Source organism: Ursus maritimus, unplaced genomic scaffold (genome assembly GCF_017311325.1).
Source record: "Ursus maritimus isolate PB19 unplaced genomic scaffold, ASM1731132v1 scaffold_2, whole genome shotgun sequence".
Lineage (NCBI taxonomy): Eukaryota > Metazoa > Chordata > Mammalia > Carnivora > Ursidae > Ursus > Ursus maritimus.
Genome location: NW_024424452.1, coordinates 26,764,248 through 26,790,698, shown reverse-complemented (window position 1 = coordinate 26,790,698; position 26,451 = coordinate 26,764,248). Strand labels below are relative to the sequence as shown.

At 44.1% G+C, this 26,451-nt stretch overlaps 1 long non-coding RNA gene across 1 annotated transcript; it reads left to right on the top strand.

Annotated features, from left to right (window-relative positions):
* Positions 1–3,685: 3,685 nt before the first annotated feature.
* Positions 3,686–26,420, top strand: LOC121103672. The gene is made up of 3 exons (XR_005835865.1): positions 3,686–3,974; positions 4,404–4,525; positions 26,252–26,420. It is a non-coding gene; the product is annotated as an uncharacterized LOC121103672 (long non-coding RNA).
* Positions 26,421–26,451: the final 31 nt, after the last annotated feature.

Here is a 26,451-nt window from a genome sequence, read left to right as displayed (position 1 = left end):
TGATTTAAATTTTGATTCAATTATGTGCACGCATTACTGTGCATAACCTGGTATGTGCAGGGGCAACCTCTTTGTGCCTCCTCTTGACTGCATGAAGTACCTTAACATGCTCAATTCTGGGAAATGTAAGGGATTTAATACCTCCTTTGACCAAGGAGAGAGAGTGGATAATCCATGTCTCAGGTGGACACTTCTTCTTTGCTTATTTATTTATAGCACAAGCAGGGGGAGGGGCAGAAGAAGAAGGAGAATCGCAAGCAGATTCTGTGCTGAGTGTGGAGCCGACACAGGACTGGATCTCACCACCCTGAAATCATGACCTGAGCCGAAATCAAGCGGGACACTTAACCAACTAAGCCACCCAGGCGCCCCTTGGGTGGACATTTTTGAGACATATTCTAGGTAGTTCCTTATGGGATCTCTATTGGGACTGAGCCCAGGGCAGTGAACATCTCAATAACCCACCACTGCATAGGCGTCTCCCTCTTCAGTATCCCCATTCACAGTTTCCCAGAATTCTTCCCAAAATAAACTATATGCAAATCAGCCCTTGACTCAGATTCTGCTTTTTTGGGTTAAACCAAGCAAGGGCAATGACCTTCATATATCTATGTGAAGTCAACGCAGAGTCCCTGCATGATGCCTCATTACTGCCGTCAGTTTTCTGACACAAGCTCATGGCGATGGATCATTTCAAGTGGAATAAATGGCCGCTTATGAGCTTCATGGAATCTGAATCCTGAGGTCTTATGATGACAGGATGAGAATTTTATCATTGTGTCTCACTTTTTATTTCATCGTTAGTTGATATTGTAAACCGATGCGGATGTATGGAACTGGTGTGTACGGAGAACGTTCTGAGCAAGGCAGGGAAAGACACCTGAAATGTCTCCTTCAACCACAGAACCTTGTTTTGATGTCTTAATAATACAGGTTCAGGTGTTGGCACATGGGACCGCCACCTGTTTCTGGAAATGAAGTCTTACCAGAATGCAACCCTGCCTGTCTTCTATGTGTGGACCGTGCTTGTTTCCATGCTATTAGAGCTGAGTAGTTCCTACAGAGACTACATGGCCACAAGCTTAAAATATTGAATCTGGCTCTTCAAGAAAAAGTTTGCTGACTCTTGACTCCTTGTTCTATCATTTTTCCAGGCAAAGGGTATCCGATGAACAGATCAGCCATTATTGGGGGCGCCTGGGTGGCTCAGTCAGTTGAGCGTCTGACTCCTGATCTCAGCTCTAGGTCTTGATCTAAGGGTCCTGAGTTCAAGCCCCTTGTTGGGCTCTGTGCTGGGGGTGGAGCCTACTTAAAAAAAAAAAAAACAATAGGGGCGCCTGGGTGGCACAGCGGTTAAGCATCTGTCTTCGGCTCAGGGCGTGATCCCAGCGTTATGGGATCAAGTCCCACATCAGGCTCCTCTGCTATAAGCCTGCTTCTTCCTCTCCCACTCCCCCTGCTTGTGTTCCCTCTCTCTCTGGCTGTCTCTATCTCTGTCAAATAAATAAAATCTTTAAAAAACAAACAAATAAATAAATATTTTCTGAGCAATAGCCAATAATAAGGAACACGACACCTAACACTTAGGAAGCCCTTACTATGTGTGTGTTATTTCTTGTCATCCTAAAAACAACTGAGAGGCAGGTAGTATCAATCACCCTTGTTTGTACAGAGAAACTGGCATTTGGGGAGTTTAAGTAACTTCTGAGCACTTGGCAAAGTCATGACTGGACCCCAAGTCCAGCGACCCCTATGCAGCTATTTTTGGTTATCCTGAAGTGAGAAACACCTCTCCCTCTTCCTCCCTCCTTTCCCTCCCTCTCTTGCTGCTGGGCCTTGGCACATGTCCATCCAGAAATTTCCCCTTCCTCCTCCCTAGTTGATTTCTGCTCCTTCATCAAGTCTCAGTTTATACCTCGGCTCTTCCTAAAACTTCCCTGGCCAGGTTAGGCTCTTTTTCTCAATCTATTTTGGGAGGTGGGAGGGACTGAGAAAAGGGAAAGGTATGGAGACAAGAGAAGGCTTCCAAGTAGAGATGCACCAGACCCATGACACCCTCCGAAACCCAGGGTCATGCCCCCTCCTTGGGGCAGACCACTTTCAGTGCCTGAGCCATGTTAGGGTCTAAAGGTCCAGCCTCCTTACCCCAGCTTGGGACAATTCTTTGGGATCTCCTCAACTTCAGAGCTTCCTGAGGGGGTAGGTTGAGGCCTTTTTGGGGACTGCGGAGCCGTCCAACTTTCTCCTCCCCTCCCCCAAACCCCCTCTCTAGATGTTGATTCCAATGGCCCTCTCTAACAAATGCACCACAGTCAGCTTCCCAAGGAATGTGTGACTCAATCCCAGAGACCCGTAATAAGTGTGGGGGCCTCTGGTTCCCCCCTCTGCTCCACTTCCCCAGGTTCTCGAGGGTGACTCATCACTCAGGAATTCTGGAGCAAAGGGCGTTCCCTGCACAACACCTGGAGGGTGGCAGGAACGTTGAGCATAAGTCATCCTCAGATGGTTCCAGAACTCCCCCACCCTGCACCACCCCCGTGGCAGTGCTGCCCACATGCACTGGGCTGCGATTCTATTTCACAGTTGGCGCCCACATTGATGGCTTTACAGGACAGAGGTCTTGCCTATAGTGATCATCTCTGGTACACACATTGGCAGATTGACCCAATGAACGAAGGTCTGCAAGGCAGTTTCTCTCACAGATGAAACTGACATTCCGAGAAGTAACCAGCCAGAGCAAGTAGACAGGGTGATGGAGCTGGGATTGTACCCCCGCCTTGCCTCCGGTGACTGAGAAAATGCAACCCATGGAGATGACAGGTTCCAGCTTCTGAGCTGTGGCATAGACATGGTTCTCACATTGGAATGTTGATGTGTGGGAGGTTCTAATGAGGAATTTTTTTTTTGTGGAGGGGGGAGTTGGGGAAGGCAGTGGATATTAATGTCAGCCCTTTGGAGGAAGTAAAATGGATCTGCCGTGTAAAATGAGAGCGCCACTTTCTAAAGGTCTTTTTCAGGGGGATGAGCAATACATTTACTCAATGCCTTGTTTACAAAAAGGATTAGAGATTCAGGAATTCTAGAGGTAACTCTTGCTGAAATGTATTTTATCAGAGGAACCCAGCTGGACAGAGTTGAGTTCAAACCAGTCAAGTGTCTTACAAAGACTTAGTCACCCCTCCTGGTGGGCATGCCTTTTCTTAGGACCTGCAGCAAGAGGTTGTAGAAATTAGGAAGAAAAAAAAATCTGTAGATGGAATTTTACAAATTGGAGTCAACTACATTATAGAAACAGTATCTCCTTGTCAGACAAGTCAAGGCAACTTTTGAAAATACGACATGCCTCCACATTGGCCATTCATGGCCCCTAAGACTATGGCAACCGAATCCAAACTGCTGATTCAAAGGGATGGGTCGGAATCCCAGAGAATTCAAATTCTTTCTGCATGTATTAAGGGGGAAATAGCTTCTGTCTTTATTTGCAATATCATTGCGCTGAGCACACTCCAAAAAAGGGTAGCGGCTGTTGTTTTTGAAGTAGTCATCCCTATTCTAGGTACTCTGTGAAACATTTTGCATGCACCATTTAATTTATCCCCAGGAGGTAGGTGCTATTTAAGGGTGCGAAGAGGAATGGAAGGCTTGGGGCGGGGGGCGGGGGGAGGTGCATAGTGACCTGCCGAAGTTCAGACAGCTGGGCAGAGACTTGACCACCCTCTCAGTCTAACGCCAGCTCCAAGGTTTTCCATCTCATTTGCATTATTGCAAATAATTTGATATTATTTGCAGATTATTGCAGATATTATTGCAGATTATTTGATATCGCACCTGGACTGGACAAATCTGTGATGTGTGGTTGCTTCAGTGAACTCACGGATCCATACAATAAGGACTTCTTCATGCTGGAGAAGAATGTAGTATAATACTGATGCCCTCGCCAAAATCTCCTCCAATTTTCCAAATTTTTGTCGCAGGTAAGACTTTTCTTTGCTCTCCGACCTCCACTCATTATGAGAATATACCTGCTAAAACCCAAGCAGAGAAGGGTCAAGCACTTTGTTCAAGGTCACATAGGGGATGGGTGGCAGAGCCAGTCTTGAACCCAGCCAGGCAAGGCGATGTCTGGCTGGGTTACCCTTGCCTCACCGGCTCTTGATGACACTCTTACAAACCCATCCCTGGCCGGTTGCAGCTCTGACTTTCCTATCTATGACACCACTGCTGGGTCCTGGTTATCTATTCAGCTTTGTTGTCACTCAGAAGTGGGTATGAATGCTGGCGAGTTATGTGTGCCTCAAGCATGAACCCGAAGGAAGGTAGAAAAGGTCTGTACAGCTCCTGCTTCACCTTGGCTAGCTCCTGCCTTGCGGGCTCCTCATTCTGAAGACTCTTCTTGTTCCCAGGCAGGCTGATGGGTGTGTCGAGACGGAAATGCTTGACTTCCGGAGACCATTATTCTAGAATTTCTTTCCAAACTATCAAGGCTGTCAGTGGAGAAATGCATCAGTAGAACGTGAGTGTCCAGGTAAGAGAGGTACCTCCGGTGACCCTAATCTTCCTGCCCGGCCATGTCCCACAAAGCCGACTCCACCTGCTTTTCATCCACTTTGACATCTGCCGCATGGTTCTCAAACACTGTGGGTACATACACCCCTGGGGACTGGTTCTTGCTCAAGACACTGCACAGAGCTGTCAATGAGGAAGACAGCAATTAGTCATATATTTAAACACACACTGACAGCGGAGCTAGAATAAATACAGAGACAACAGGGACCCTGCCCCACACTGTGGAGGTGGCTGGGGGAAACTTGTCTATGAGCATCAGCATCTATTCTTTTGTAACAAAACTATCCTCAAACTTTGTGGCTTAAAACAGCAACTTTTATTTTTGTCCATAAAGCTGCAGTTTGGGCAGAACTGGGCCTGGACAGTGAGTCTGTGCTCCACATGGCATCAGCCAGGGCAGCTTGGCTGGGATTGGCGGGTCGACTTTCTTAAAGATTTCATTTTTTCGTACCATCAAATTCACCATTTTCAACGGTCCAACTCAGTGGTTTTGAGTCGATCCACGAAGTTGTGCCATCATCTTTAGGATCTAATTCCAGGACATTTTCATTCCCTTAAAAAGAAATCCTGTACCCATTGAAAGTCACTCCCTGTGCTTCCTTCTCCCTGGCCCCTGGCAACCACTACTCTACTTCCTGTTCCTATAGATATTAACATTCTGGGCATTTCATATAAATAGAAGCAGACAATACATGGCCTGTTATGTCTGGCTTCTCTCACTTGATGTTGTGAAGATTGCAGAGAATCCACTTTTCAGATCATTCATCACATGTCTGGCTGGCAAGTCAGAGCTAGTTATCAGCTGGCTGTCACCCAGGGATAGGGACCAGGAATCCCAGTTCCCCTCCCTGGGGGGGCCCTGCCATGGTTACTTGGGCTTCCGTATGGCATGGTGGCTGGGTTCCAAGAGTGAGCCTCCCAAGAGAGCCAGGCAGAAGCTTTCCACCTTTTATGAAAGTCACATAATGTCACTCCTTCCAAAGTCACGTCGTGGCACTCTGATGGGCTCGAGCTCACCTGGATTCAAGGCAGGGGAACACGGGCCACGCATCTCGATGCGCAGAGAGTGTCAAAGTCACCTTATAAGAATAGCGTGTGCTATGGGAGTTACAGTTGTCTATATAAAACGGCCAAGCTTCCCCAGGGAGGTGATGCTTGAGCTGAGAGCGAAAGGGTAAGTTGGTGTCGGCCAGGTACAGTGGTGCAAGAGCATTTCAGATACAGGGAACAGCGTGCGGAAGGTCCCCGAGGTGAAACATTGAGCACCTTTGAGGAAGTGAAAGCAGGCTCAAGTGACAAGGTCAGAGAGACAGGGAGGCACAAAGTGAATTCGAAAAGGCAGATTGTATAGAGCTTCATCATGTGCTTTAAACATCTGTTGCTTTTTGGGGCACCTGGGTGGCTCAGTCCGTTGAGCATCCGACTCTTGATTTCGGTTCAGGTCATGATCTCAGGGTTGTGAGATGGGGCTCCGCACTGGGCAGGGAGCCTGCTTAAGATTCTCTCTCTCCCTCTGCTCCTTCCATTCCCTCTCTAAAACAAAACAATCCCCTAAACACCTGTTGTCTGCACTCAGCTTCCATTGTCCATTCTTCCAACAACAACATCCTAAACTTCCATTGGGGAACTATTAACTCCCTGCTCTCCCCTTTCAGAGTGGCTATAGGAATGTGCATAAGACCCAGTTCTAGCCACTTACAACGCGCCACACACACCCAGCTCAATGATTGGCTCAGGAATGGACATGTGACCCCAGCAAGGCCAATGAGATTCACACTCAAGACATGGGCTGGAGCTATTGGGCAAGGGATGTAGTCTTTCTTTGGGGATAACAAGGAAGAATTTAGCTGGCAATGCTGGGTGTCATCTGTGACCGTGAGTGAGAAGAACCCGGCTGACAGTGTCACCAACAAAGAGAAAAGCAGAACCAAGTAAGGTTGGTGAGGCTCTTGAGCTCCTGGACCATGACTGAAACCGAATTTACCACTGGATGTTTTATTTTATTTAGTTTTATTATTATTGTTTTTAAGATTTTATTAATTTATTTATTTGGGAGAGAGAGAGAGAGAGAACAAGCAGGGGAAGGGGCAGAGGACAAGCAGACTCCCCACTGAATGAGAAGCCTGACGCAGGATTCCATCCCAGGACCCTGAGATCATGACCCAAGTCGAAGTCAGACGCTTCACCGACTGAGCCACCCAGGTGCCCCTTATTTTACTTTAGTAACCTCTACGCCCAACGTGGGGCTCAAACTCACAACTGTGAGGTCTCATGCTCCTCGGACTGAGCCAGCCAGGCCCCCTATCACTGGACATTTTAGATACATGAGTCAAAAGATTTTGGTTTAGGGTAATGGATTAGACTTTTTTATGCAAATCCATTCTCCCTATTGGTAAGAAAAATTAATGTTAAACATGACCAGATGTACAGACGCTTAGCAGGTTTAAAACATGACTTGTGTCTGGGTCCCTGGCCTTCTTTCTTTATATTTTCATGCATTGCTCTAGGCTGCTGCTGCATATATGGTGGCCTCCAGCAAATTCGTGAAAGGACCCCTCAGTGCAACTTTTTAAAAAAACATCTCCTTGAGAAGACTCAACCACATCCCAAGAAGAGCACAGGCTGAAAACTGCAACCCCCACCTACCTACTCGGTGGGTAGTATTTATTCAGGGCACAGAGCAGAACTGCATGCCAGTGATGGCCTCATACCCTCCCCCATAGATGGACGCCATTTTTTAAAGGGTTGGTGAGGTGACCCAAGCTCTTTCAAGGATCCCATTCAAGCACCACAATGGTCAGAGGAAAACACAACTTCCAGAATCTCTTCCAGAGATCCAGGATTGCCTGGAAACACTTAGCAAAACTCTCCTCATATCCCATTCGTTTGAGTTGGGTCTCATTTGTATTCATTTCTTAACCGATTGAGGTAAAATTCACATAACGTAAAAATCACCATTTTAAAGGATACAAGTCAGCAGCTTTTAACACATCGACCACATTGTGCAACCAACACCATCTTTTTCAGCGCATTCGTGTCACCCCAAGGGGAAGCCCCATCCCCATTAGGCAGCCACTCCCCACTCCCTGCTTCCCCACCCCCTGGCCTTGCCAACAACTAACTACTTTCCATCTCCATGGATTTACTTGTTCTGGATATTTCATATAAATAGATGCATCCAATACGTGGCTTTTTATGCGTGAGTGGTTGTTTCACTTAGTGGCTTTCAAGATTCATCCACCCTGTCAAGCGTATCACGACCTCACTGCCTTTTGTGGCTGAGAACTCTTCCATTGTTTGAATCGACTAGACATTATTTATCCAGTCAATGGGTGATGGACACTGAGGTCGTTTCTACTTTTGGACTGTTATGAATAAAGAGGCTGGGAACACTTGTGTACAAATTAATGTTTGAACACTTGTTTTCTGTTTTGAGGTATATGACGAGGCATGGAAGGACTAGATCATATGGCAGTTTTTTGTTTGTTTGTTTGTTTGTTTTGGTCTGTTTACCTTTTTGAGGAACTGCCAGACTGTTTTCCACAGAGAATGCACTATTTTACATTCCTATCAGCAGTGCATAAGTGTTCCAGTTTCTCCACATCCTCACCAAAATTTGTTATTTCTTTTTTTGTTTTTTCTGTGGTCATCCTAGTGTCTGTGAAGTGACATCATCGTGGTTTCATGTGCATTTTCCCAGTAACTAACGATGTTGAGCCTCTTGTCATCTGCTTGTTGGGCATTTGAGTATCTTTTTTTTTTTTTTTAAGATTTTACGTATTTATTTGAGAGAGAGAGAGTACCATCTCAGGGAGGGACAGAGGGAGAGGGAGAAGCAGACTCCCCCGCTGAGTAGGGAGCCCGATGTGGGGCTCAATTTGAGAACCCTGGGACCATGAACTGAGCTGAAGGCAGATGTTAACTGACTGAGCCACCCAAGTGCCCCATTTGAGTATCTTCTTCGGAGAAATGTCTTTTCGAACCCTTGGCCTGTTTTTAAATGGAGTTACTTGTTTTTTTTGTTCTTGAGTTGTAAACATTTTGGGGTTTTTTTGCACATTCTGGATATCAGAGCCTTATCAAATGTATGATTTGCAAACATTTTCTCCTATCCTGTGGGTTGTCTTTTTACTCTCCTGACAGTGTGCTTTGGTGCACAAAAGTTTTCAATTTTGATAAACTGGAAAATATTATTCGTTATTATTATCATTAATCTATTTTTGTTGTTGCTGCTGCTTGTGTTGTTGGTGTCACATTTAAGAAGCCACTGCCAAATCCAAGGTCATGAAGATTTGCCTCTAGGTTTTTTTCTAAATATTTTATAGTTTCAACTCTTATATTTAGGTTGTTGATCCATTCTGAGCTAATTTTTGTAAACAATGTGAGTTCAAGGTCTGACTTCCGTCTTTTGCATGTGAATATCCAGTTGTTCCATGACTATTTGTTGAAGAGATTATTCTTTTCCCCAATGAACAGTCTTGGCACTCTTGTCAAAATCCATTAACAATGGATACATGGGCTTATTTCCAGACTCTCAGCTCTATTCCATTCATTTGTATGTCTATCCTTATGCCAGTATCAAACTGTTCAAGTATTGTAGCTTCATAGAAAGTTTGAAATCACAAAGTGTGAGTCTTCCAACTTTGTTCTTTCCCAAGATCCTGTTGGCTTTTCAGGGTTCCTTAAATTACCATATAAATTTTACATTTGGGTCTTTCACGTCTGCTAAAAAGGACAATGGGATTTTTAAAAAATTTTATTTATTTATTTGAGAGAGAGAGACAGCAGAGTTGATGGGGGAGGGAAGGTGGGGCAGAGCGGAGGCAGAGAAAATCTTAAGCAGACTCTGTGCTGAGTGTGGAGCCTGACAGGGGGCTCGATCTCATGACCCTGAGATCCTGACCTGAGCCAAAACCAAGAGCTGGAGTCTTAACCGACTGAGCCACCCAGGCGCCCCAGGACATTGAGATTTTTATAGAGATCACATTAAATCATTAGATTGCCTTTATATACTACTTTCAGCTTAAAACTATTAAGTCTTCCAAACCAAAGACATGAAAAAGACCTATTTATTTAGGTCTTCTTTCATTTCTTTCAGCAATGTTTTATAGTTTACAGGGCCAGGTATCAGACAACTCGGGACAGCTCCTATACCCAAGAGCCTGCTGAAATTATTCGAACTCACCAATCCTAAGCCTTATTACTCTGCCTCTCCCATTCCTTCCCTTTGAAACCCCAATAAAGGCTCCTCTTGCCCACAGTTCTGCCTTATCCCTCTAGCTCCTGACTGCCCCCGGGACACCCCTGTGTGCTCCCTCCCCCATGGGATGGAAGGCTTTCTTTTGGGATCTGTGGGTATCATAAACTACCTTTTCTTTGTGTATATATATATATAATTTATTTATTTATTTATTTATTTATTTATTTATTTATTTATGAGACAGAGAGAATGAGGAGGAGAGGGAGAGGGACAAGAAGACTCCATGCTGAGCTCTGAGCCCCATGCAGGGCTCAATCTCACAACCCTGAGATCATGACCTGAGCTGAGACTGAGAGTGTGACACTCAACTGACTGAGCCACCCAGGCGCCCTGTCTCTTGTAACAATTTCTTATTTAAAGTTTATTTTCCTGATATCAGTATAACCATTCCAGCTCTCTTGACCACTATTTGCGTGGAATACCTTTTCTATCCTTTGTCTTTCAGTCTATTTGTGTCTTTGGATCTCTAGTGAGCATAACGTTGGTTCGTGTTATTTGATTGTTCTGTCGACCTGCTCTTTAATCGAAGAGTTTAATCCATTTACATTGAATGTGATTACTGGTAAGTAAAGACTTACTTCTGCTGTTTTGCTATTTGTTTTCTCGGTGTCGTATCTTTTTTATTCCTCAATTCCCCCATGACTGCTTACTTTTTGGTCATTAGATAGATATTTCCTAGTATACCATTTTGATTCCCTTATCTCTTGTATTATATATTTTCCAGTTCTTTTCTTAGTGGTTGCCCCGGGAATTGCAATTAGCATCTTAGTTTATAACAAGCTGGTGAGAATTAATACCAACTTAGCTTCAATAATATACAAAAATTTTACTCTTACCCAAGCCCCAGTTTCCTCACCTGGACATCAAGGGTCAGATCAGAGGAGGTACAGCCAACACTCAGGGGACATGGTGATCAATCAGTAGCAGTTGATTATTGTGGTTATTATTATTGGTGGTGCCACAAATGGGCAATTTATCAAGCTATCTTTGCCTCTGCTTCCTCACCTAGAGAGTTGGGATATTAATATACTTTCTTACAGGATTGTTGGGAGGATCAGACGGAGTAGAAAGCCTTTTGAATGCTGCCAGGCACAGACAAGTGCACAGGGAATGTTAGTTATCACTATTATTTATTCTTTTCTTTGTCACTGTGCTTTGGACAAAAGGAACTACTTAGAACAGCTCGAATATGCTCCCTTGTTAGCAGCTTCCATGCCTTTTTCTTAACTGTGCCTTCTGCCTAGGATAACATCCCCCATTTCCGTGTCAAAACCCCAATTGTGTCCTCTCTTGTCCCACCAGCAGTGTTGTTGGTGCCACTGAAGCCTTTCCTCATCCCTCCATTGGGAATGTATTGATGTGTCTTGGGATACTTATTTCTGGTTTTGTGTAAAAATTCTATTTGTCTCTTCTCCCTTGAAGGAGCCCCTTTCTCTACTTCAGGTAACATGTAAACCAGAGCAGACCCCATTAGAGCACAGTTTTAGAAGGAACCAGATAAGGCCTGCCTGGAGTCAGGGAAAGCAAGCAACTGATCCTTTTGGTACCTCCCATCTGTCTGTTGCCAAGACACAGAATAAATGTATTGATAGGGACCAACTCCTGTGGTTTAAGGAGCTGCTGACTAGTGACCTCCTGTCCAGGGAGAGACTTTCCACACCAGTGGCTTCATCATTGCCTAATGGAGGAGGCCCTGTGGGCCCTTATCAAGTACAAAGGGAGCTGAGGAGCCTCCCCAGGCAGTTAAACTGATGGAAACACAATGGGCGGATTGCTACAAAGGCAGGCAGGCGAACAGGATGTACAGGCAGGACCTTTCCCTCCAATGAGATGTTTCAATTCCTTTCTGGGAAGCAGATAAGACAGTCGGCAGACCCCAAGCCCTCCCACTCTTGGTTTGCAAACTGAAATGCTTTTAGTTTTGTGAGCTCCTTTTAATTTTCAAGACTAAAGTGAACAATAGTCCTTCCAAGGCCTGCTGGATGCCAGGCCCATCGAAGGTGTTATCACAGCAAATTTCCCCTTAGAATAGAGGAAGGGAGCACCTGGCTGACTCAGTAGTTGGAGCATCGATCCTCGATCACGGGGTTGTGAGGTCAAACCCCACGCTGGGCAAGAAGCCTACTTCAAAACAAAACAAAACAAAACAAAACAAACTTGAAAAAAGAATGACAGGAAGGGGCAGGCGTCCCACCAAGCCTCAGGTCTTTCTCAGTTGGATGTCACCTCAGTGGGGCCTCCCCCAGCCACCCTACTTAAAATTGTACCCTGCCCCCACCTCCATGCCACGTAGCCCCCGCCAGTCTCTAACTGTGCGGCATGATTTAACTTATTAAGGATGTTTATTAATTGTATGATGCCCTCCCCACCCTCCCTAAGAGCAACATCCTCAAAGGTGGGGGTCTTCATCACTCACAATATAGCAATCCTGTGTCATCCAATTAACCAGTTCCCTGATGGACACACAAGCTGTTGCCAGTCTTTTGCAATTATAAGCATACTGTGGCATACGCTTGGGCAAATGCCTTTGCTCATCTGTGTGTTTATATCATAGGACAGATTCCTCCATATAGAGCTGCTAAGTCCCAGGTACAGTCTAAATAGTAACAGATACTGCCAACAGCTCTTCCAAAGAGTCTATTCCCTTAGGCACCCTCCTATGGTATATGAGAGGACTCAATAAGGATTCGTGAGACTGGGGTACAGGTGGGGAGGATCCCACCTCCCCCATACTGACAAACTGCTCATATTTATAACTGTAGACTCTCCACGTCCAAGTGATATGAAAGTTCATCTCTTTCTCATCCAGATCTCCTCCCAAGGCAGTGAGCCTCTCCAACAGAGCCTTGTTTTGAATTCTTTTCTTGTCAGCGGCTAGGGTCATACGCCCCTCTTTGGTCTTCAGGAGAAATTGTCACTGCCAGGAATCTTCTTACTCCCAGGAAGTTCGTTATCTCACTGGATCAAAATCTACTTTCGGCAACCTCACTCCACCTATCCTAGCTCAGTTCTCAGGAACTACTCAAAACAGGGCTAATCTCTTTCCATGTGACAGCTCTTAAGATATTTGAAGACTGCATGAGATCTCAGAATTCTAACTCTTCTCCTCCCAGCATAAACCTTCCCAGCTCCAGCCAGACACATGCCCTGGGTAGGAAAAGGGCTGACCTGGAGGTCCTTTGGCTTGGTGGCCATGGCAGGGTCCTCCACACCTGGGTTCAAGTCCCTGTTGCCACACTGTCCAGCTGTCTGACCTTGGCCAAGGCACTTCTCAGACTTGGGTTTTCTCCCTTGGATAATTTGTATAACAGTAGTACCCACCTGGTAGGTTGCTGGTGGGGTTTCATTCCTCCATAAAAGACAATCTAAAACTATATTTTATGATTGTATTGTTATAAAGACAAATACAATAAGGGCAGAGTTCTATTTATCGTTTTTTTCTGATTTGAAAAGAATTCAAGTATTTTTCATGGGGCCCTAAAAGTAAGTATCATGGCCTTAGGCACTGTGCCTTCTGTAATTGGATGGGTGTGTGGGTCCTGGTTGCTGGTGAAGAAGAGAAGACAGGTGGAGTATATAAAGTCCTTAGCATAGCATAGGGCCTGGCTCTTGGTAACTTAATAAATCATGATCAAAAATTTAAAAAGGCTGTTCAGAGAAGAGAGTGTAACAGTGGGGAACACCTCTCCAGGGATCCCATTATCAGAACTTCTTGGGATTTGCACACTCAGCTTCTTCTCAATGTAAGGAACACAGCCACTGGTCCCTTGTGTTTTTGCCTTGCCTGTGAGATTTTGTCAGAAAGATACATAATCTATGGCATTTGTTTTGAGAAGAGAGGTGTCTTAGTCCACCCAAGCTGCCATAACAAAATACCGCAGACTGGGTGGCTTATAAATAATAAAAAATTATTTTTCATAGTTCTGGAGGCTGGGAAGTCCAAAATCAAGGTGCCAGCATGGTTCAGTGAGGACCCTTTTCCTGGTGCATAGCTGGTGATTTCTCCCTGTATCCTCACGTGGTGGAAGGGGACCAGGGAGCTCTCTGGGGTCACTTTTGTAAGGATATCAATCTCATTTCCGGGGGCTCCTCTCTGAGGACCTAATCACTTCCCAAAGGCCCTGCCTACTGTTGTCGTCCACTGGATATGGATTTCAACAAATGAATTTGGAGGGTACCACAAATATTCAGACCATACCAAGAGGAAATATAGATTTATGGGTGTGTGTATGAAGAATTCTGGAAGGGGCGCCTGGGTGGCATTAGTTGGTTGAGTGTCCAACTCTTGATTTCAGCTCAGGTCATGATCTCAGGGTCATGGGATCGAGCCCAAGTTGGGCTCCCCGCTCAGTGAGAAGTCTGTTTCTCCTTTTCCCTCTGGCCCCTCCCCCTGCTCGCTCGCACGTGCTCGCTGGCTCTTTCAAATAAATAAATAAATATTTTTTAAAAAATTCTGCAAGTATAGACAACAGACTAATAATAACAGTTACCGCTTGGAAAGAGTCGGGGTTATGTAAATGGACGCAGGCATAGGAGAGAGACTTCCTAATGTGTACCTCTTTAGAGTTTCAATTTTCAAGCAATGATGATACAGTACTGATTTTAAAATCTTAATAATTCATTCTGAAAAATATATGCCTATGGTAAAAAAAAAATTCACACAGTTCAAAAGAGTGAAAAGCAAGTCTTCCTCTTACACCCAAGGAGTACCTAATAAAAAGATCCAACATCTTGCAAAAGATGTACAAAACCTCTTTGAAATATTGTAAAAAAATTTTTTGAGAGACATTAAAGTAGACCTAAGTAAATGAAGAGTAATACCATGTTAATTGATCAGGAGATTCAAGATGGAAAGGCATCAATTCCCCTTACAGTGATTTATAGATCAAATGCAATCCCAATAAAAAATCTCAGCTTTTTTTTTTTCCAGAACCTGATGATCTGATCCCAAAACTTATATGGGAATGGAAAGAAGCAAAAATAGCCAGATACTCTTGGGTGGGGAGAAACCAAAGTGAAAGATTTGCTTTACTGGGTATCAAGGCTTACCAGGAGACTTAAACAAGACACACAGGGCACTAGCAGTAAAGAAATACATTGAGGGTGTGATGAGCACTGGGTGTTATATGCAAATGATGAATCACTAAATTTTACCTCCAAAACTTAAAAAAAAAAAATACATTGAGGGGCACCCGGTGGCTCAGTCAGAGGAGCTGAAGGAGCATGCATGCAACTCTCGGGGCTGTGAGTTCGAGCTCCGTGTTGGGTGCAGAGAGTACTTAAATAAATAAAACTTTAAAAAAAAGAAAGAAATTGATAAATTCAACTGAACTTAACTTAGAAACTCTCTTCATCAAAAGAAACTTCTTCAAAAGAAGATTAAAACACACACACACACACACACACACACACACACGGAGGAGTAGAAGATATCTACCATCTATATAAATGACAATTTATACCTAGACCAATCAAAGAACTGCTTTGAATCATTAAGAAAAAGACAGACGCTTGGTAGAAAGATGGTCAAAGATTTTAACATGCCCTTGCAAACAGTAAGAAATCCATAGGGCTTATAACATAGAAAGAAGTCTTTGGCTTCCTCTGTAATCATGGAGATGCAAATTAAAACCACGATGGGACACGACTACGCAGGCTACACATATTATGCGCTTTTTCTGTATGCTGTTGTATTTTACCATGAGCATGTGTTTGAAAAATGCACAAGGTAAAAAAAAAATGCAAACAAACAAATGCATGCAAAGTAAATCTCCCTACCCCTGGACCTCCTGGACCTTCCAGGCCCTCCCTCCAAACATCCTATGGTTACTAGTGGCTGGGAAGGCCTTTCAGAGATGTCCTATGTGTGCAGTAGCATTGATGGGTACCTGGCTGCCTTTCCTCAGATAATTAGTACCAACTTTTAGGGTTTGACCAGGGAAATAGAATCAGTGTGAGTGGGATGTGTTATTGAGATTAAACCTTACACAACTGTGGCAGTTGGTCGAGAATTCAGTGGACAGCTGCGACCTCTGTATTGGACGGAGGACCTCAAGTTGCTGTAGGATCAGCAACATCAGTTGCGGGAACAAAGAGCTACACAGGGAGTTGGGGAGAAGGAAGACAAACCAGAACCCACATCTGTTTTTATCGCTGTCTCTTTTATTACAGCGATTCTAGAACATACAATGTGGTATCTTGTTGTGGTTTGCTGAAATATTTTAAGATAACTTACAGAGGTCATGAATTCACCTTAAATACTCCAGTATTTACAGGGGCACCTGGGTAGCTCAGTCAATTAGGTGTCAGACTCTTGATCTTGGCTCAGGTCTTGATCTCAGGGTCATGAGTTCAAGCTTACTCAAAAAAATAAAAATAAAACTAAAGGATGTCTTGATCTTGTTTTAGGAATGATATATCATCTGATATCTCTCCATGATGTTTATGGTAGCTTTTGGGGACTTTATTACATTCATTGTCATTGTTTCTCCAAATCCCTTTTTGCTAGTTGTTCTGGATTGTCTTTCATAATAAAAGCTTTTCTCAGATATCTGGAGTCTTTGGCTGCCTTTTCATGTTTTAGAGTGAGGAGCAAAAAGCTTCTGGAAAGTTCTGCTGTGAAGAGAGGTTTGTAGACTAGCAAGCTCCATCATAGGGAGATGTGAGGGACCCCTGCCTATCATGGAGAGCTCCAAATATCAGTATCTGTAGATCTTCCTCTTGAGCTACTTAGTTTCCTAGAGAGAATTCTGCTGTCTCCTCCATGAAGGCTGTGGTAGTCATTGGTTTCATTTACCAAGTATTTTTAGTCTCCTTCCTTTCAACTATACCTGATCCCTTGAGTTGTCCTGGACGATGTAGATAGTTCGAACCAATGGCCAAGTGATTTTGACAAGGATGCCAAGATCATTCATTGAGGGAAAGAACAGTCTTTTCAATGAATGGTCCTGGGACAACCAGATATGCACATGCAAAAGAATGAAGTTGGACCCTTACCTCACACCATGAACAAAAATTAATTCAAAATCGATCAGTGACCTAAATATAAGAGCTAAAACTATAACAAACTCTTAGAAGAAAACATTGAGGTGAATTCTCATGATCTTGGATTTGCCAGTGGATTCTTAAAAAAATTTTTTTAAATTTATTTATTTTAGAGAAAGAGAAAAAGAGAACGTGTGCGGGGGGAGGGGCAGAAGCAGAGGGAGAGGGAGAGAACCTCAAGCTACTCCCCACTAAGCGTGGAGCCCAATGCAGTGCTTGATCTCATGACCCTAAGATCATGACCTGAGCTGAAACCAAGAGTCAGATGCTCAAATGAATGAGCCACCCAGGCACCCCACCAATGGATTCTTAGGACACCAAAACCACAAGCAGCAAAAAAAAAAAAAAAAAGTCAAATCAGACTTTAACAAATTAAAAACTCCTGTGCATCAAAGGATATTATCTAGACAGTCAAAAGACAAGAGAACAGGAGAAAATATTTGCAAATCATGTATCTTATAAAGGCCTAGTATACAGAATATATGAAGAACACTTACACCTCAAGGACAAGGAAGCAAACAACCCAATGAAAACATAAATGACAGACCTGAATAGACACTCCTCCAAAGAAGATATGCAAATAGTCAACAAGTATGAAACAAAATGCTCCACATCATTAGTCATCAGGGAAATGCAAATACACCCAGGAGGATAGCTACAGTGAAAACAAATAACCAAACAGAGAATAACCCATGTTGGTGAGGATGTGAGGATATTGAAATCCTCATACACTGCTATGGGGAATGTAAAATGGTGCAACTGATGTGGAAAACACTCATTCCTCAAAAAATTAAACATGGAGTCACCATATGACCCAGCAATTCCACTCCTAAGTAGATATCGAAAATCATAAAAACAGGTACTCAAATAAAGGCCTGTAGACACATGTGGATAGCAGCACTATTCGCGATAGCCCAAAGATGGAAACCGTCCAGATGTCCCTCAACTGTTGACTGGCTAAATAAATTGCGGTATATTCACACAATGGCCTGTCATCCAGCCATTGAAATGATGCAGTTCTGACATATGTTACAGCATGGACGCACCTCAAAAACACTACATTAAGTGAAAGGAGCCAGACCAAAGGTCGCATAGTATGTAATTCCATTTATAGTTGAACCTCATTATTCATGGTCGTAATGTTCAGAAAAGGCACTGGGAACACCAAATTAGTGCATACTGAATCGTTGTTCCTAGGGAAATACAGTTCCCATGAGCCTCTGGGCACAACGTTTTTATGAACTAATCAATACATAAACCCTTGGGGTGCCTGGGTGGCTCAGTTAGTTAAGCGTCTGCCTTCAGTTCAGGTCATGATCTCGGGGTCCTGGGATTGAGCCCCGTGTGGGGCTCCCTGCTCAGCGGGGAGTCTGATTCTCCCTCTCCTTCTACCCCTTTCCCCTGCTCACGCACATGCACGCATTCTCTCTCTCTCTCTCTCTAATAAATTTAACAATCTTAAAAAAAATACATAACCCCTTGATTTATATGTGCTTCTTTTTAAAGAAACCATGTTGCATATATATTGTTCATTCATTAACATTGAACTCACAGCCCACTGCATTATAACTCATGTTCGGAACAAAGCTTATCCAATACGTGTGCTTTCCTAGCTCACGAGACAGCACTCTAGCACTATGCTTTGGACCATTTTAAAAGTGAAATCACAAACAAAAAATACCAACAAAAATGCAAAATACACGGCACCAAATACGCCACAAAAAGGATACGTGTTCAGAGTCCTGAGCGTTGAAACAAGAAGAGTGTTGCCTTGTTTGACCTTGGTTGGGAACACGCTAAGCAACTCAAATTTTTTGCTACTCTGTGCATTTCCACGAATGACCCTGAAAGCAGCCACAAGTATTGATTGTGAGATTACAAGTAAATTTCAGAAAGTAGGCAAATTCAGAAATATGGAATCCACAAGTAATGGGGATTCATGTATATGAAATATCTGGACAAGGTCAATCTATAGAGACGTAATGCAGACAGATGTCTGCTGGAGGTGGGGGGGAGAGGGGTCTGGGGAGCAATTGCTTATGGGCACAGGTTTCTTCTGGGGTGATCACAATGTTTTGAACTGAATGGAGGTGGTGGTTATAGAACCTTGTGAAGGTACTAATAGCGCTGAATTGTTCATTTTTTAAAAAGATTTTTAAATTTTAAGTAATCTCTACACCCCATGTGGGGCTCAAACTCATACCCCCAAGATCGAGAGTCACATGCTCTTCCAACTGAGCCAGCCAGGCACCCCAAGAATTGTTCATTTTCAAATGGTGAGTTTTATACTATGGGAATTTCATCTAAAAAATGGTGTGTCGCTCCAAGCTGGAGTATTTAATGACCAATGCGGGACCCTCGGAACGTCTCTTTTCCCTTCAGCATGGCGACCATCCACCTTTGAGACTGTGACTGCTCCAACAGACGGAGTGGACACAGCCCATGAGGACACGAAGCTTGAGCAAAGAATAGATCTTAGTCGTTTTGAACTACTGAGATTCAAGTGTTATATAACTACAGCATGACTTAGCCAATCTTGACTTTTCAGAGGTCTTAGCCTAACTGCCATCATTTTGGGAGCAGAGTAGGGATGGGAACTTGGGGTGGAGGGGTCTCATCTTTCCTAGGTACACTCTCCCTTAATTCTCCTGTCTTCAGTTCCACGACCCACTCCTTCCCACGCTATGCCTCTCCCCACATCCAGGCCAGCTAACACTTTCTGTCTTACGCTGTGGCTGGGGAAGATGTAGTCACCTGCTCTATGGGGTGGGAGGAATCCAGCCTTTCCTTCTACTGACTTCCACAGAGCACTTCCGCTTTCCATTGCAACTCACATAGCCTCCACGTGTAACTGGTTTCTCAGACTCCTCTGGCCTCGACGGTGGGGCTTAGCTTCATTCTTGCTGGCCTCCATCTTTGTGTTTGGCTAACTCACTTACCACTTGTTTTCCCTCTGCTAAAATTGTGTCCCCCTTCCTCATCTGATGTTGTTTCCTCTCCTGTTCTCCTTGACCTCATTAATTTAAACCTTTCTTATACCTTGACGGTCATTTCAGAGAGGTTATGGGAGGGAGCAGAGATAAAATGTGTTCAATCTTGCTTGACTCACTGGGGTCATGAGTGTTTTCCTGCTCATCCACTAATGAGGTGTAGACCAGCATCACCATTTCTGGTGGCTGTGTAGTATCCCTTTGTAGGGATATCCCCCCCCCCAAGGATATTTGGCAATGTTTGGCCAAATATAGACATTTTTGGTTGTCACAAGGAGCAGTGAGGTGGGCTGCTACTGGAGTTTAGTGAGTAGAGGACAGGAATGCCGCCAAACATCCTACAATGCTCAAGACAGTCCCCCACAACAAAGACTTATCTGGGCCAAATGTCAATAGGGTGGAGGTTGAGAAACTGTTCCAAAGAATTTCTATTGTCTTGGGAATAAAATTCAGACTGTATAGCACAGTCTACAAGTCCCCCGCCTGGCTTGTCTATACTCCCCCTGGGTCACCATACGCCAGTCACAGGCATCTTCTTTTTGTTCCTGCAACACACCAAGCTTGTTCCTGCCACAGGACCTTTGTACTTACTTTTCCCCAAGCTCTCTTCCCCAGATTTTCTGGTTCCTGACAACTTCGTCATTCAGGTCTCATCTCAAATGTCACCTCCCCTGTGAGACTTACCTTGTCCAACCCATCTGACCCTCTCCCACAAACACTCACCCTTCCCCCACCCAAGGAACACACCAAGCTTGTTCCTGCCACAGGGCTTTTGTACTTGCTGTTTCCTAAGCTCTCTTCCCCAGATTCTATGGTTCCTGACAACTTCGTCATTCAGGTCTCAGCTCAAATGTCACCTCCCCTGTGGACAAGACTTACCTTGTTCAACCCATCTGCCCCTCTCCCATCAACACTCACCCTTCCCTCACCCAAGGAACTTTCTGTTACATTTACAGTTGACCCTTGAACAACACCTGTTTGAACTGTGCAGGTCCACACGTATGTGGACTTTTTTCTTTAAATGCAGTACAGTACTGTAGGTGTATTTTCTGTTCCTTATGATTTTCTTAACATTTTCTTTTCTCTAGCTTACTTTATTGTAAGATTACAGTATATAATAAATATACAGAATCTATGTTAATTGATGGTTCAGGTTATTAGTAAGGCTTCTGGTCAACAGTAGGTTCTTAGTAGTTACATTTTGGGGGAATCGAAAGTCATTCGCAGATTTTCAACTGTGCAGGGTGGGGGAGGGGGTGGCGCCCCTAATCCCTGTATTGTTCAAGGGTCACCTGTACTGTGTTTCCTAAAGTACCAATTCCTGAGACTGGGTTGTTCTCTCCTTTGTTTTTATTTGTTTCTTACTTACTAGATCTCAGCTCCATGAGAGCAGGGACCCTGTCAGTTTTGATTTTGAGTGTTTTGCCTGGTACACGGGTACTGCTCAGTAGATGGACAGAGGTCTTGTTTAGTGATCTTCAAGTATTTTCCTTGTGTTTCTCCTGAAAGAACTTCTAAGAACCATGTGCCCCTTGCACATTTTTAAGTTGACAGACGTCAACTTAAGTTTCTTTTATTTTTAATTTTTAAAATATTATTTATTTATTTGAGAGACAGGGGAGTGGAGGGGGGGAGCGCACAAGTAGGGGGAGTGGCAGGCAGAGAGAGAATCAGGTACCCCGCTGAGCAAGGAGCCCCACTTGGGACTTGATCCCAGGACCCTGGGATCATGATCTCAGCTGAAGGCAGACACTTAACCAACTGAGCCACCCAGACGTCCCTATCATAAGTTAAAACAGCTGCAGCCTCATTTCCCAACTATTATATTCATATTTTAGACTATAACTTTTACTTCACGCTTTTGAATATACCTGCCATCATTGTTTAAAAAAAAAAATCCATGAGCAGAAGCCGCCACTCCAGAACCACCAGCCTCGCCCAGCCATGGTCAGCGCAGCCATGAATGGCCAGCCCTTGCGCTGTGTCTCCTCCGAGCTGTTTGCAGACCAAGTTCCAAAGACCACAGAAAACTTTTCGTGCTCTGAGCGCTGGGGAGGAAGGATCTGGTTCTAAAGGTTCCTGCTTTCACAGGATTATTCCGGGATCTGTGTGCCAGGATGGTGATGTCACATGCCATCATGGCATTGGCAGCAAGTCCATCTATGGGGGGAAATTTGAGGATGGCAATTTCATCCTGAAACACACAGGTCCTGGCATCCGGTCCGTGGCAAATACTGGACCCGACAACAAGCGCGTTCCCAGTTTTGCATCTGCGCTGCCAAGACTGAGTGTTTGGATGACGAGCTTGTGGTCTCTGGCAAGGTGAAAGAGGACGTGAATATTGCGGGAGCCACGGAGTGCTCTGGGTCCAGGAAAGGCCAGAGCAGCAAGAAGATCGCCATTGCTGACTGCGTTCCTTCTCCTTGCTCCCCTCCAAGTCTAGCTGGGTTGCAGAGGGAAGTTTATGATTATGAAATAAAAACTAAACAAAACAAAATCCATGAGCAGAATCACACAACATCATGAAAACAAACGGAAAATTTTGTAGGGGAAAAAAATACCAGAACAGGCTCTTAACAGTTGGAAACTTTATTTTCCTCTTTTTCCCCCTCCTTGAACTCGTATTTCCATTCGTCCTCCCCCACAGACTTCTATCTTAAGGTAGTATATTTGAAAGGCTTTTTTTTATTAATCACCTGATCATACTTCTTTGCAAAAAAATATGTATGTGTAGTGACATTTATTTATTTATTTTTAAAGTCCTATTCTCCCAAGGGGTCTAATTTTTGAAAAGTGTCCTGTGTTCTTAAGGCTGTAAGCGCTAAAATTTTTCTCTGAATTATCACTGCAATTATTATTTGAAAATAATTGATCAAAACAATATAACCATACTACATTGTGATCAGTAATTGTTATATATTAAAATGTTTTATTCTTTCGTTTTGATTTATTTTTTTAAAAGTTTTAAGTTCTAGTTAGTTTACAGTGTAATATTAGTTTCAGATGTACAATATATAAAATGTTTCATTCTAAATAAGTCTTTTTTTTTTGAGTATTTTTTTTTTAATATTTATTTGACAGAGAGAGACAGCCAGCGAGAGGGAACACAAGCAGGGGGAGTGGGAGAGGGAGAAGCAGACTCTCAGTGGAGGAGCCTGATGTGGGACTCGATCCCGGAATGCCGGGATCACGCCCTGAGCCGAAGGCAGACCCCTAACGACTGTGCTACCCAGGTGCCCTAAATAAGTCTTTTAATTAGATGAATGGGGCTGGCTATTTTTATGTGTATTTTTTTTCAGGTTCATCTACCTGTGGATGCATATTATTTGTGGCTGGAATGGGACAGAGTTTAGAATAAGTGCTAGTCCAATGTTTTGTTTTTATAGAAGTAAATACTGAGAAATGTTTTTCACATAAACAGGAGACTGGAATAGAAATATTGTCTTTGCTAAGTGACTCAAGGTCATAGTGTTTGACTCCTATGTAATTTGCCACGTATCACATTATAAATCATTATCAGAAATTATTTGTAGGGGCGTCTGGGTGGCTCAGTTGCTTGAGTGTCTGACTCTTGGTGTTGGCTCGGGTCATGATCTCAGGGCTGTGGGATCAAGCCCCATGTCCAGCTCCACGCTCAGTGCAGAGTCTGCTTGAAATCTCTTCCTGTACCTTTGGATCTCCCCCAGCTTGTGCTCTCTCCCTCTCTCTCTCTAAAATAAATACATAAAATTAAAAAAAAAAGAAATTATTTATAGTCACCTATCGCTCAACAAGCCATGCTTCCTCCAGGGGGACTGAAAGCAAACAGGAAACCATCTGTATTGCAAAAGGATTTGTCATCTGGTCCTTGGGATCATTCTCTTTCCTAGCCACACACTGTGATTTCCCACAATGCCTTTGTCTGGCATCCAGGTTTCTATACGGCAGCACTTCCAAGTTCTCAGTAAGTTCTGAAATACTTCTCAGTAAGAAGTATTGCCTTACTTTTGTGAGGCTGAGGAAGAACAATTGTAAAGGAGGGAACACCTTGGACCTTGGGCACTTTCTCAGGGGTATTGGTTTTAGGAGAGAGAACACACCGACGCAGAGACCTGACCAGATTTCCTTTTTCTCCTCCACCGAGATGTAATTTATATACAATAAAACACACCCATTTAAAGTAGCCACTGTGATGAGTTCTGACAAATGTATATGTCTGTGTAATTTCCACCGCATTCAAGATACAGAAAGGAAATGTCCATCATTCCAGAAAGTTCTCTCATGCTCCTTTGCAGGTAATGCCTCCTTTCCCAAGTTCTGGGCAGTTAGTGGTCTGCTTTTTGTGACTATGTACAGCAGGTGGCCCTTCTCGACCTGTTCCTTTCACTCAGCACCATGATTCTGAGAGGGATCTAAGGTGTACTTCCTTTTCCTTGCTGAGCAGTTATCACTGGATGGATGTATTGCCAATTGTCTTTCATTCACCTGTTGACGGAGATTTGGCTTGTTTCCTGTTTGGGGGCTATTATGAATAACGCCCATTCAAGTACAAGTCTTTGTGTGGACATCCGTTTTCATTTCTCTTGCTTGACCATCTAGGAGAGAGCTGGGTGCTAAGTCTACGTGGAAGACAGATCCTCTTAACACTGTCCTTGCCAGCAGCACCCTGTTCAGAAAGCATGTTTACTCACCTGGATCCAATGAAGCTTTCAGATCTAAAGTTCACAGAATAGGGGTGCCTGGATGGCTCAGTCTGTTGAACATCCAACTCTTGATTTCAGCTCAGGTCATGACCTCAGGGTCGTGAGATCAAGCCCCCAGTCGGGCTCCACGCTCAGCGGGAGTTTGCTTGAGATTCTCTCTCCCCCTCTGCCCCTCTCCAACCCCCACACCTGCTTGTGCCCGTGCTTTCTCTCTAAGTAAACAAAAACATTTTTAAAAAGTAAAGTTCACAGAATATATAAGAGACAGAGGAACAAATAAACCACTCCAAGGAAGAAAATAAGGAGAAATCTGGAATGTGTGATATTCGGTATAATTGGCTTGTTCTCTTTAGCAACACAACATTAACAACAACAACAAAATGTGGGGGACTATCCTAGGTTGAAATACACTGAAGGGACCAAAGAACAGAATGCCGTGAATGATCTTTAATTGTGAGCAAGCGAAGAGTGGACAGAGAGAAGCAAAACTCAGCCTGGCCGTTCTTCCGGCTGGGATAACACACAAAAGAAAACTAATTGCAAAGGAAACAAGAGGCAGTATTTCTCCCGAGGATGCTCTGCATCTCTAAGGTGGCAAAGTGACCTCCTTCTTTGAGCAACCGTTCCCATCTTCCTAGCTGAGAAATTTTGTTCTCTAACATTCTGGAAAATTTGCAGTTTGAAATTCTATGGGTACCAAGGAAACACCTTTCTCTCCCCTGGAAGATCTGTCACCTGTACATGGAGAAGTCAGATAAGGGCTTTCTGAACACAACAGTCCACAGTAACTTCACTTTGTCGTTTCAGGGAAACACGACCCTGGGTCCACTTTGCAGTCGAGGCTGATATTAGCCCCATTATTCACGGACCTGTTTTGCTTTGTTCTTATCATACCCTGTTTCCACTGCCCCTCTGGCTGCCAAGCCCACCTTCAGTCTATTCTCCACCAGTGACCTGTTAAAACCTAATTTAAGTCACAGCGCCCCTCTGCTCAGTTCCCTCCCATGACTTCCCACCTCGCTCCAAGAAGCAGCCAAGTCCTACTCCCTCTCTCTGGTCGGAGAGGCCCTACCTGATCTGGCCTCATCTCCGCACTCCCTCCCTCCACCCACTCCAACCCTGCTAGGTTCTCTGCTGTTCCCCAAACTTGGCTATTTCTGTTGCAACTACTCAGCTCTGAGGTTGTAGGGCTGAAGCAGCCATAAAAAATGCATAAAGCAGGGACACCTGGGTGGCTCAGTCAGTTAAGTGTCTGCCTTTGGCTCGGGTCACGATCCCAGGGTCCTGGGATTGAGTCCCGCATCAGGCTCCCTGCTCAGTCAGGGAGCCTGCTTCTCCCTCTGCCTGCCATTCCCCCTGCTTATGCTGTCTCTCTCTCTCTCTGACAAATAAGTAAATAAAATCTTTAAAAAAATGCATAAAGCAATGCACATAAAGCAATGTAGGGGACTGTATTCCACTGAGACTTTATTTACAAAAAACCAAAGGGCTGGTAGTAGCCAGCTCCTGCCCAGGACACTGCCTGATGTGAGTTCCTGAAGGGAAACAAGGTCATGTCCTTATCCTAGGAGGAGAGAAGAGCCAATTTAATTTTTTCAGAGAGTGTTAAATGCTATGAAGAAAATAGAGCAGGAGATGAGGTAGAGGGGATGGGGCTACTCAGGGCAAGTACTTTTTTTTTTAAGATTTTATTTCTTTATTTGACCCAGAGAGAGAGGCGCGCAAGCAGGTGGAGTAGCAGGCAGAGGGAGAAGCAGGCTCCTGCTGAGCAAGCAGCCAGACACAGGGCTCAACCCCAGAACCCTGGGATCACCACCTGAGCCTCCTGGGACCAGAGCCGAAGGCAGACACTTAACTGACAGAGCTACGCAGGGGCCTCTACTCAGGGTAAGTTCTTTAGGGAAGGTTT